Source organism: Balaenoptera borealis (assembly GCF_965194805.1).
Source record: "Balaenoptera borealis genome assembly, chromosome: 16".
In the NCBI taxonomy this organism is placed as follows: domain Eukaryota; kingdom Metazoa; phylum Chordata; class Mammalia; order Artiodactyla; family Balaenopteridae; genus Balaenoptera; species Balaenoptera borealis.
In genome coordinates, this window is record NC_138872.1 from 55,855,858 (window position 1) to 55,869,032 (window position 13,175).

At 46.1% G+C, this 13,175-nt stretch overlaps 1 protein-coding gene and 1 long non-coding RNA gene across 30 annotated transcripts in view; one reads left to right on the forward strand and one right to left on the reverse strand.

Moving 5' to 3' along the window:
• The window catches only part of RBFOX1 (RNA binding fox-1 homolog 1), a 2,204,510-nt gene that overhangs the window by 1,503,043 nt on the left and 688,292 nt on the right, over positions 1-13,175 (forward strand). The window lies entirely within an intron of this gene.
• LOC309614218 overlaps positions 1-13,175 on the reverse strand; it is a 409,767-nt gene continuing 396,592 nt past the window's right edge. The window contains exon 2 of the long non-coding RNA XR_014236083.1: positions 1-13,175. This exon is cut by the window's right edge and continues 19,756 nt beyond it. This is a non-coding gene — a long non-coding RNA (uncharacterized lncRNA).

Below are 13,175 nucleotides of genomic sequence, written 5' to 3' on the forward strand. Positions count from 1 at the left end.
TTATATGTGTCGCTCTTTTGCATTTAATGATTGGCATTTTAAAATTACATGACTATAAATTGTCAGGCAGGAACGAATCTCCATTTAAAACATAATTTTTTTGAAACATTTATTTGTTTTAATAAAAACATGATAGTTAAGATATAATACATCTCTTGTCTCTTCACTATTTGTCCTCCCCCGTGCAATCTCAATTATAACCCGAGATTGTTTGAACTACCAAGAAATAACCTCCCACAACTACCTTATTTTGCAGATGGGGTAACTGAGGCTCAGAGAGGAATGACTTTTCTAGGGTGGTTCTCCGTCATTAGTCTGGTTCAGCGGGGGAGTCGGCTACAAGTGCAGGTTCTCAAGCCTACGCTTAGGTGAGCCACCAGGGGGCGGGCTCTCCAGAGGATCTTGAACATGGCCTGACTTAGGAACCAAAGTCAGAGGCAGAAAGAAGAAGTTCAAACCCCATTTCTATCGATTCCCAGCTTTATAACCTTGGGCAAGTCACCTCTTCTTTCTGAGTCCTGGTGTCCTCATCTATAAAGTCAGAAAGGCTAATTATTCCAACCTTACAAGGCTGTTATAAGGATGAAATTTAATATGGGGAACATCCTTGGCATGCCATAGTAAGTTGTCCATAAATTATTCTTTCCCTTCTTCACCTTTAAACCCTCCAAGTGCATGCACATGTGCACACACACACAGACATGCACACACAAACACATACATGCACACAAATGCACATGTGCACACACAGACACAAACACAGACACACATGCATACGCACACACATACACATCCCTCTGCATCCTGGACTAATTGATTATGAGATTTTTTGTTCTGCATCTCGCTGGTGAGAGGCCTTTACAGTGATCACACTCAAGCAAAACGTGAACCTCGTGGTGTTGACTCAGTTCATTGCTTGCTTCTGTAAAGGGCAGTTCTTACTCCTCTTTGAGTGTCTCCGTGAAATATTGGTTTTATAGGCCGGTGCGTTCTATTCCTCCTGTGACAACGATAAGAGAGAAAAATAATAGTATGGGCCATCCTTTCTTATTCCAACCCAGTTTTTAATGAGGATGAGGACAACTTTTAGATTAAGCTGACTACCTTCACTTTGTTTTGCAAACCTGAGTGAGGGCTGCAGAGGCCAGCGCTGTGAGACGGAGCTGGCCAAATCACTAACTCAGGGAACAGATGGAAAAAGTGAGGACAGGGTTGGGGGGTAATCACCAGAGAACCGATAAAGAAGCAAAACCTGTGGAGTTTGGGGAGAGTTGGGGGAGAGGAGCCTTTGCTGTAAATAGTGGGACTTTAGGTGGGTGATGAGTTTTTAGAGAGTCTTACTGTGGTTCCTCATTTGCCATTGCCTACATTAATAATCCCCCCCAAGACCTTCGGCATTGAATTGCTTCTGTGTCAAGCCTGACCTCAAAGGGGGGACCAGCAGGCTCGACTTTCTTCTAGTTACCCTTGCATGTATCAAGAGAAAGCCCCATGCTGGACTTGCTCACATACTTCTCAAGAGGTTGTACTAAAGACTGTAATTGAAGAATAAATGTAGAGTGGGGAAGACTTGAAGACCTGGGACCAATGGGGGACACTGTGGCTCTTGCCTCTGCTCAGTGAATGGTTTAAATCCATTGCCTCCCTTCCCTACTTGCTATTTATGGAAAAAATGTTGTTCTAGTTATCTATCTCATCATATCAAAATATTGCCAAACCTAAAGGCTTTAAAAGCCAATTTCATGAATCTATCATAGTCCCGTGTGTTGAGTGGCTCAGATGGGCAGTTCCCACTTGGAGTCTCCACATGGTTGCAATGGGAGAGCAGCTCAGGCTGGAGTCACTGGAGGGCTTGAATGAGCTAGACGTCCAAGGGGGCTTCTTTTCTCACTTGTCTGGCATCTGAGCTGGGTTAGCTGGAAGAGCTCATGGATGGCCAGGCATCTCTTTTCTTAGCATCTCCATGTAGATAGCTTGGGCTTCCTCATAGCATGGCCATCTCAGATTAGTTGGATCCCTTAAATTGTGCCTGGCTTTCTCCAGAGTGCACATTCCAAGAGACTCAAGGGGAAGCTGCAAGACTTCTTGCTTACAACCTAGACTCAGAAGTCACATAGCATCACTTCCAGCACATTCTGTTGGTTACACAGTAGGGGAAGGGGACAAAGCAGGGGTGAAGGTAGATGGAGACACAGTCCATGGCAGGGGAATCTTTGGAGACTAGGTCTCAACGATGTTAAAGGCAGCAGCTCATGTGAGCTGCAAAAACGGGTGATGGGATTTTATACCTTTTCTGGAAAGCAAGGGGAGGGGAAAGTTAACTTAATATGGGAGGGCTACAAAAGTTGAGGCACAGCATTTTTTCCAGTAAGCTTGGCCGTCTTTGCTGAGCCCTGCACTATGCAGCCATTAGCAGGCGGGCAATGCTTTGCTTTATGAGGCAATTATTCCAACACCCTCTATTCAAAATACACATTAGAACTTAACCTTCTGAATCCTGAAGTAGCATTTTTATCACCCAACATTAGAAAAGAGACAGAGTCAGCACATTCTCTCTCCCCCCACTTTTACGATTTTATGATCTTTTTTTTTTATTAATGAAAAAAATGCTTTTTTTCATTAATAAAACATTGGGTAAGGACCTTCTCACAATTCTTTCGGATAATTTGCGACATGAAAGGCATTCTGTGATACAGTTGTCTGTTGGCTTATTCAGTAACAGAGGAAACACATGGACTGTTTTAAAAAATAAAGCCGAGGAATATTTCCTCCCAACAATGTGAGCACATGTCCATAATAGAGGTGTGACGTTACTGGATATGCACAAGTAGGAATGGGAAGTTAATATGGAATCTCTAATTAGGGTCACATGCTAATGAACTCCCTCTTCATGTTAGTTTTATGCTGCTTCAGAAATTTTTTATCATATGCTTAAAAATTTATGGCCAGAAACATTAATGAAAATGAGGCGTGAATTGGAAATTGTGTCATTATGGAGATGAGCGTGGCCCGGCATTACTGACTTTCAAGGAGGTATCTTTTATTGCCTTTTTGGAGAACGAGAGAAATGATACAGGTAAAATTAATGACAAGGCTTATCCTACATCCTGACATAGGCAGCCTGGTTATATGTAAAGTTATAAAAGTTTGATTTTAATAAGATTTTGAATTAATTATAAGGAGAATATTAATCACCAGTGACAGTCATTTTTTTCAGAATAAAACGTCCCCATCTAAGTAATATTATAGTTCTTAAGTGCATGGAGATAGGCGTTTTCTTTTTCTCTCGGCTTTGTCTTTTCGGAAATTAAAATCCACCTTTTCAGAAACCCGTGGATGGGGAAGCACATGCCTTTTCATCTGTGAAATAGTCACTCTGTTTCACATTGTATTTTAAAAGGACCTCTGCTTGCTGAGCTCGGGGGACGGGCAGATTCTGTGAAGCCATGTTTATGAGGAAGGGAAGGAATGGGGATATATTAAACTTTCTCTGTTTTTTCATCTCTCAAAAACTATTGTTTTCAATACACCTGATAACTGTCATATTTGAATGGATTTTCAGAAAGGCGCATTTCGAGTTTCTAAGAATTATATCTGAAACTTATCACGGCAGGGATGAACACAGAAAGTCGGAATAAAATCCCATTTCTAGGCTGATCTCTAGGGAGTGGCTTCTTTCTCTGTCACTAATTCCATAAGCATTGGACCCAGGGCTTCAGCGACTCCTCAGATGCCACCTTCTTCCTCCTTTCCTTCCTCTGGGCCCTTCTCAGCTCCATCCAAACTTAGGACTCTTGCCTTCAGGAGAGACCCCCTCCTTCCTCCCTTCCTGCCTTCTTACCACCCTACCCTCCTTCCTTCTCTCTCCTTCTCCCCTAAAATGACACCAGTACCAAGTACAAAGTATGCTTTTTTTTCTGACACCTCTGATTGTCCCACAATTCAACTCCATTCTGACCCAATGGTAGCATCGTATTCCATAGGATAAGGGCTCAGTCCCACAAGACTCTCCCCTCCCCCCAATCCCAAGTCCAGGTTGTCACCTGTGCATCTGACCCACTGGCTGTGGATGGGAGGTTCCAACTACCCCCTCCTTGGGTTTGTTTAATTTGCTAGAGCAGCTCACAGAACTCAGAGAAACATTTTACTTACTAGATCACTGGTTTATTATAAAAGGATGCAACTCAGAAACAACCAGATGGAAGAGATGCATCGGGCAAGGTATATGGGAAGGGGATGCAGGGCTTCCAAGATCTCTCCATCCACCTCACTTTCACCAGATCTCTACCTGCTCACCAACCTAGAAGCTCTTCAAAAGCTATGCTTTTGGGTTTTTACTGAGGTTTCTTTACATAGAAATGATTAATTAAATCCTTGGCCATTGGTGATTGAATTCAATATCCAGCTCCTCCCCACTCCCAGGAGGTCAGGGGGTTGGGACTGAAAGTTCCAACCCTCTAACCACGTAGTTGTTGGTCCTCCTGGCCACCAGCCCCCATCCTTAAGTGAGGTCCCAAAGCCACCTCATTAACATAACAAAAGACACCTTGATCGCTCTCTTTGGAAATTCCAGAGGTTTTAGAAGCTCTGTGCCCAAACCAGGGACAAAGACCAAGTATAATAATATAGTTATTATAAATCACAATATTATGCTCCCCCTGCCCTGCGGGTGCAGAACCCAGGCTTGACCTCTCAATCATCACTCCCTCCTCCCCCATTGCAGGGATTGGTTCGAGCCTGGATGCAGGACCCCAGCCAGGCCAGGAAGATTGCCTGCCCCGGGGCACTCAGCCGGCAGGCTGTTTTCTCACCACCTGGGGAGAACCTGCCAGAGACCAAAGGTACAATAGAGCTGAGTAATGCAGACGATGACCACCACAGAACAGTGGCGCCTTGGCTCATTCCAAACCATTTGTAAAGTCTGTATGAGTTGCCTAGGGCCACTATAGCAAATTTCTTCAAACTTGGTGACTTAGAGCAACACAAATTTAGTATTTCACTGTTTGAAGGCCAGAAATCTGAAATGAAGCTGGGCCGTGCAGGGGCCGTGCTTCCTCGGCGGCCTCTAGGGGAGGATCCTTCCTTGCCTCTTCCAGCTTCTGGTGGTTCCAAATATCCCTTGGCTTGTGACAGAATAACTCCAATCTCTGCTTCCACTTTTTTAATGCCTTCTTTTTGTGTGTATGTGTGTCAAATCGCCCCCTCCTTCTAAGCTGAATCCGGCCTCTGTAGCCGGACACAGAATTAATTCTCAGAGACAGAGTTTTGGGTGAAGTAGAAAAGAATAGTTTCATTGCTTTGCTAGGCAAAGGGGGACACAGAGGGCTAATGCTCTCAAAATTGAGTGTCCCGACCTGGAGGGGGTAGTGAGGAGTTTTATAGTAATGGTTCAAAGAGGAGGGCGTGATCAGCTCGTGGACTTTCTTCTGATTGGTTGGTGGTGAGGTAAGTGGGAGTCGGCATCATCAACCTTCTGGTTCCAACTGGTCTAGTGTTTGTGGGCAGCATACAGTTAACTTCTCCCACCTGGTGGGGGTTTCAGTATCTGCAAAACAGCTCAAAGATATTATGTGTGTCCCTTGAGGGGGAACCAGGACTCCGCCCCGAGGCTGCACTATTGTTTCTTGACTGCCCCTCCCTTATCTCCCCATCCCCTCCCTTCCCTGATTAGCAACTGTTTGAACCTGCCTCTTGAAACTCAGGGAAGGTCAGGGAGGCTGAATGAAGCCTATTTCCTGTAATTAAGACATGGGGGGACACAGAAAGGCTTTTGTGTCCAGGAGCCCCACAAGGTCTTGCTCGGTATCACTTTCTCTTAAAAAAAAAAAACATTCATTGGATTTAGGACTTACCCTAAATATAGGATGATCTCATCTAGAGATCCTTGACTTAATTACAATCTCAAAGACTCTGTTTCTAAAAAAGCCACATCCAAGATGCAGGAGTGAGGACTTGGACATATCTTCGGGGGGTGGGGGGGGCACAATTCAACTCACTACAACCTGAGTAAGTTTTTCTCTGATGTAACTTGAATACGAATTCACTCCTCCACCCCCCACCTCCATAATAGAGCCCTTGTTAATGTAGCCCCTATGTCTGTGGTCTTGACCTCCTAATTTCAGAAATTCAGAGCTCAAAAGCATCATGAAAGTAATTCAGGCAACACCTCAAAATAAAGCTTGGGATGCTGTGGGGAGATTTTGTCCAGACCCCTCAGCAATGCGCAGATCTGGAGAATAAAGCAATATTGACTCCCAGCCAGGACTTCAGCTCTATAAAACCTGGATTTGAAACACAATCATTGTGTGAAATGCCCTGAGTAACTGATCCAGGCATGATTCTCTCCTCTCCTTCATCGTGGGAGTCCAGACCCACTCCTCCCCTGGCTGCAGGACAAGCTTGGGCTCTGGCCCGTGACTGGTCCCTAGCCTAGCACACCCCACCTACATTTTTTTTTAAGTCACTTACTGGATAATTGTGTCAAGAGGTAGCATCAAAAGCAGCAATGGTGTGGCCATAAAGCGAGCACATCCCAGCGTCTTTCCACAATGACTGTTTATTTTTTATGACTGAGGCTCTCCACTTTGCAGGAACGAGATCCCAGCACTATTTTCAGAATTTTAAAAAACCTCCCAAGAAATCACAAAGCTTTGCTTTCAGCTGGACTTGGACCAAGCAGGTGGCGGTAACATAAGTTATCTCGTGTTCCTCTGAACCACTGGTCCATAATTGGGTACATCTTAGATGATCCTCTGGTAAAGGAGCAAATGGCTCAATGGAAACTTGAAACTTACGTTATGGTTGACAAAATTCCTGTTGAGCAGAGCTTAAGAACTTCTCAGCAGGGCTGTTTGGATAGCTTAAAGCTAAGAGGGGCTTTGAAAGAGCCTGGTTGAAATCCCTGCCCACCAGCTCCTTGCCGGGTGATGTCAGGCAACTTACTATCTAACCTCTCGAAGCTTATTTTCCCCTCTGAAAAGTTAAGCCAGGCTGATACCTACCTCTCGGGATTACAGGACATGACAAATGCAAAGCGCTTAGTGCAGTGTGTGGCATATATTAGGTGCTTAATAAATGAGAGTTGAACTGATGGAGTGTCACTGTTATCTCTAGATTTCCTCCTTCCCTGGAATGTGGGGTCAGAGCATTATACGGCCCCCTCCCTGGGGCATGAGGTGGGTTTATCCAGGTTCTGGATCCATGGGTCTTGGCCAAGGGCGCTTGTACTATAGGGTTGCTCCTGTGGGGACTTTGGAGGCAGGCAAATTGCTAATTAAAAGGAAGTCACAGGACTTCCCTGGCGGCGCAGTGGTTAAGAATCCACCTGCCAATGCAGGGGACATGGTTTCGAGCCCCGGTCCGGGAAGATCCCACATGCCGTGGAGCAACTAAGCCCTTGCGCCACAACTACTGAGCCTGCGCTCTAGAGCCCACGAGCCACAACTACTGAGCCCACGTGCCACAACTACTGAAGCCCACGCATCTTAGAGCCCATGCTCGCAACAAGAGAAGCCACTGCAATGAGAAGCCCGTGCACTGCAACAAAGTAGCCCCTGCTCGCTGCAACTAGAGAAAGCCCACATGCAGCCACGAAGACCCAACGCAGCCAATTAATTTAAAAATTTAAAAACAGGAAGTCACTGCTTTTTACTTATTGAGGTATTAAAAAAACAGAGAATTCAGGGCTGGAATGCTCAATCACAGATGAATTCAGTTTTCACTGTGATTTTCAGAAATACGAATAGAGTGACCATATCATTCTTTCTTTTTTAATTGAAGTGTACTTGATTTACAATATCGTGTTAGTTTCAGGAGTTCAACAAAGTGATTCACTTATATATTTTGTTTCTGATTCTTTTCCATTATAGGTTATTACAAGATATTGAATGTAGTTCCCTATACTATATAGTAAATATTTGTTGTTTATCTGTTTTACGTATAGCAGTGTGTATCTGTTAATACCATACTCCTAACTTATTCCTCCCCCCTTTCCCCTTTGGTAACCATAAGTTTGTTTTCTTTTTTTTTTTTTTTTAATAAATTTATTTATTTATTTATTTTTGGCTGCGTTGTGTCTTCTTGCTGCACACGGGCTTTATCTAGTTGTGGCGAGCGGGGCCTACTCTTCGCTGCGGTGCACGGGCTTCTCATTGAGGTGGCTTCTCTTGTTGTGGAGCACGGGCTCTAGGCATGTGGGCTCAGTAGTTGTGGCTTGCAGGCTGTAGAGCGCAGGCTCAGTAATTGTGGCGCACAGGCTTAGCTGCTCCGCGGCATGTGGGATCTTCCCGGACCAGGGCTCGAACCCGTGTCCCCTGCGTTGACAGGCGGATTCTTAACCACTGAGCCACCAGGGAAGCCCCATAAGTTTGTTTTCTATGTCTGTGGGTCTGTTTCTGTTTTGTAAATAAGTTCATTTGTATTATTTTTTAGATTCCACATATAAGTGGAATTTGTCTTTCTCTGTCTGATTTACTTCACTCAGTATGATAATCTCTAGGTCCATCCATGTTGCTGCAATTGTTTCATTCTTTTTTATGGAGTGACCGTATTCTGAATTTAAAAGGCAGGTGTGATTGGCACCAAATGGGGCTGATAATACTAATGTTTGGGTGTCCTGGGGTGCTTTTAACACAACAAGCCCTCTCTTAAACATCCTGTGTTTTTTAGCCACTCATAGAGTCTGCGCTGAAATAGGTGTTAATGATGACCCCATTGTTTAGATGAGGAAACAGTGTTTGTCCAAGGAAGTAAGGGAGATGGCAGCGGGATTGAGATTAGCACCAGGTAGAGGGGCTCCTGTGTCAGGTTCTTACTTGCTATGCATAGGGCCTCCGACTGGGGAATAAATGCTCAAAATAGGGAGTGTCATAGCAAATCTGAGATGTATGTTTCCTCTGGGGATAAGGACTTGGGCTTTTGGAGTAGCACCTTTTACTCTGTCACCCAATTCTCAATGAGTGACTGCGGGCTTATGCAAGGAAGCACACATTGATACTATTATTAGAGAAAACCCTGCCTCTGCGAGCAGTCACCTTCTCTTCTCTCTCCCTAGCCCCTCGCACGGTGCCAAGCCCAGGGCCGACGTATCTAAGGAGCGTCACAAATCACCAGGCGCTGCCCTGGGCTCTGATGATACAGTCATGAGCCCTGTAGAGCCTCTTCTAGCTCTCAGAGATCACACGGGCTAGTCAGAAAGACAAACACTAAACACATCATCACAGCAACGCTGGGAGGAGAGGCGATGGCCCTGTGAGCGGGGATTCAGAGGGGCTGGGGCCCAGCGGGGCTTGTTAGGCTGGTGAGAGGTGAGGGTGGGGGCGGGGATTCAGGGAGATGGGTCGGAGTGTGCAATGGCTTTGTTTTCAGGAAGAATGAAAGAGAAATGTTAGTTAAAAATAAGACCAGTGGTAAGGCCAGTGGTTCTGGAAAACCTGGGGTCCCGGAGCGAGAGGCGAGGTGGAGATGATGCTGGTGCTGTTTGGGTCCAGACCGCGCAGGAGGGAGCAAAGTAAAACGTTTTATTCTAAAGCCTAAGTGCATTGAGGAGTCCCCGCAAGTCAGCCCGTGTATTTATCAATCTAGCTGTCTGTCTGTCCGTCTGTCTATCAAATGTATCATCTATCTATCTCTAAATCCACCCGTCTGTCACGTATTTATCCATCATCCATCTATCCATCCATCTACCTACCTACCTATCTCTATCATATGTCTATTTATCCATCCATCCATTCATCCATTAAATCTATCATCTCTCTTTCTCTCTCTTTCTCTATCTACCTACCTATCTCTATCATATGTCTATCTATCCATCCACCCATCCTCTCTCTCTGTCTCCCTATCTATCTACCTATTTTTCTGTATCATATATATGTCTATCCATCCATCATCTGTCTGTGTATCTGTTTATCTACCTACCTACCTACCTCTATTATATCTATCTTATATAAATATATATTTCTATATATCTATGTCGATCCGTCCATCCATCCTCTCTCTCTCTCTCTCCGTCTCCCTATCTACCTATTTTTCTCTATCATGTATCTGTCTGTCCATCCCATCCATCATTTGTCTGTAAATCTATCTATCTATCTATCTATCTATCTATCTATCTATCCATCTATCATCTATCAGCAATGGGTTGGGGTATCATTTTCCAAGAACAGGGGAACAGATTAGAGGGTGTGAAGAGACCACAGGAAGGCCAGGTAGGGGTTACAACAACAAGTGAAGTTTGAGCTGGGATGGTAGCAGTGGAGAGGGCTGAGAACTATTAGGAAGGAAACTAGAAACACATACAGGTGAGAGACCTGGCCACCTACGTCCCCACAGGGCTTTGCATTTCAATCGCTGCCCCATTTGCCCTCTCCTGTCCCTGCTAAGCACGGATTGCTGCTGAACAGGGAAGTATTTGCTCAGGAATCCTGTTGCTCTTTTCAAGGGCAGGGTCCAAGATGTACGACACGGTAGATCTTGGTCAAAACAGGCCTTCTGAAATAGTCTGTGCCCATCTGCCCATGGAGTTGTAGATCCCTGGGGAGTGTGTGGGCGGCAGCAGGTGTCCAAACGTCGAAACTCAGAATTTAAGGAGAGAGGGGTTCGAAACAACCAGGCGTACTTTCTGAGGAATTGGGTTGTCAGTCTGAAAAAAGACACCCCTTCTCACTGCTCCGCTTCCTCCCACCAAGTGCTCAGCTGCCCCGGTGGGTGCCAGAAGGATGAACGGGCTCTGGGAGAGAGGCTGGCAGTTCTGCCGATGACAGCATGAAAGCACAGCCTCTGCTCTCCGAGGAAGGCAGTGAAGGCTCCTAGGGCTGGGGCCGTGGGCAGCGACCCTGGGACCCGTGAAAGAGCCACTGGGACAGATCCCTTCCTCTGCACTTGCCACCCCGCACACACGGGCACCACGCCACTGGGCCGTGGGGTCGGAACCTCAGCTTTGGCTCCGCTTTCACTTCCCAGTGACTGACAGCCTCTTCTCCAGGATGCCTTTAACTCAGCAAAGCCCCCAGGCGGGCTGTCACTCCGAGGGAGGATCTTTGCAAAGCCGCCTGGTGAAATTACCAGCGATGCAAACGATGAGACCTTTCATTTCTTATCTTTCTTTTTATGTGTTCCCCCTTCATCAGGCATTTTACAATTTTTTGTCTGCTCCCAGCTCATGCAGCTGGAAGCCAGGAGGACCTCTGGCTACCCGTGTCCTAACTGAGGACTCAAGACTTCTCCCTGCCTTTGGCTAAAGTCCTCCAGTAGCATTATCGTGGAGCAGTCTGGGGGATTTGAAGAGCAGGTCTGGCAGAAGCAGTCTCAGAAGGATGTGAGGGTGTGAGTGATGGATTCCTCCCATCCTGTCGGAATCGGTTTGCATTTACATAATGTGCCACGTCCCTGAGGACTGGAAGAAAGCCACAGACGGCTGCCTGCGGTCCACTCCACATCCTGACTCCCTCTCTCACGGCCACTGGCCTCCCCTCCCTCCTCACTGCCTATTACCTTGCAAACTGGGTGATACCTTCATTACCCTGAAATGTGTTAATCCAGGTGCCTTTTTAGCAAAACCTGAAGGTTTTCTGGCTGCTGGAGGCCATTTGTGACTCTTGGCCCCGTTTGCATAATAAGCACTCATATAATAAGCTCATTAGAGGAAAGGTCCAGTCCCTCAAAGGCCAGATTAGTGGGTGCTCGGGAAGTGTGCTTTGCAAGACAGAAGACAGCAGAGCAAAGCCTGGATGTTGGCAGCTCCTGCCCTTCTCTTCCCCCACTTCATACAGTCCCCATCTGAGAGGTACCAAGGCCACGTCTCACACAGACCTTCTAACACATTGGTGAAGAGCACTGCTTTCAGTCATTCAGACCACTCTCAGCTGTGTGACCCCCCAATCATTTACTTAACCTCTCTGAGTCCCAAGAGCCCTCCCCTGTCAAGTGAGGATGGCAGTGAAGTTCTTGTGTAGAACTTGGAGATCTTGGGTTAAGATGCTTGGGCAGTTATCCAACAAATATTTAGAGCAGGGCCTAGGGTGAGGCACGAGAGACAGGGCCCTGCAAGTACAGGATTAGATCCTGTCTTTATTTAAAATGTTGGTATTTTGTCCACTGTGCATTTTTTACATTTGTTTTGATTTTGTAAACCATTGCATTAAAAATGGTGTATCTTGATGACTGAGTTTTCTGGTGCCCCTGCAGTTTTGTGCCTCCCCCTGGTATGGGCCCTAATTTTGAGCATCAACCATGCTAGGATAGGATAATCAGTCTGGTTTGCAGTGGTGTGTCCCTCAAGATGTTTTGAGTGGCCTGGAATAGATTTCCCAAGGTAACGGGTGGAACCCAATAAGGGCATTTGTTGTTTTAGATAACAAGAATCCTTCTGGAATAAGACAGGGTAGGTTCAGAGACTCAACGTCTCAAGAGTCACGAGACCATTTCTGTCTAGAAATGTTCATTTTCTTTCATTTTATGAGCACAGTGGTGTGGCCCCTAGGCTTGTCCCTTCTCCATTTCAAGACAGTCACTGTAGTTCCAGTCATGACACATAGAAATGACAAGATTGGCCCCATAAACTCCAGCTCCGGAGAAGCATCAGGAGAGCAGCGGTCCGGATAGAAGGAACAGGTTCTCACACTCTAGAGTGGGGAAGGGGTTTGCTTGTTGGAGAGTAAAGGGGAGTCATAAAGGGGTACAAGATGGGCTTGGGGTGGGTAGCAGTGGTTGGTTACTCAGAGCCTTTTAGGTCGTGCTAGGGAACGTGGGAAAGTGTGTGTGTGTGTGTGTGTAAACCACTAGAGGGTTTTGAACAACAAAATGACTTTCCAATTTCCAGCTTATTAAAACATCACCAGCTGTTTCGTGGTGATGTGGATGGAGTACCAGCTAGAGAGTGAAGACAGAGACCCTGATTAGAGGACCATGGCTGTGGTCTTGGAGAAAGGCAGTGTGGTTGGGATTTGGGTGATGTGAGCAAAGAAGTATCTAACTCACATGTCCAGCCACGTGCAGTGATTCACAGATAACTTATAGGCACAGCTCTGGGGCGGGGGGCGGGGGTAACAGGACTGGTTCGGGGTGAGACAGGAGGGTAAGGTGAACAGTGGTCCCCGCTGTAGACAGGGCTGGCGCAAGAGTGTGGCTGTGAAGTGATGTAGAGAGAAGGGGAGTAGGAGGTCAGGAACCTTTTTTTT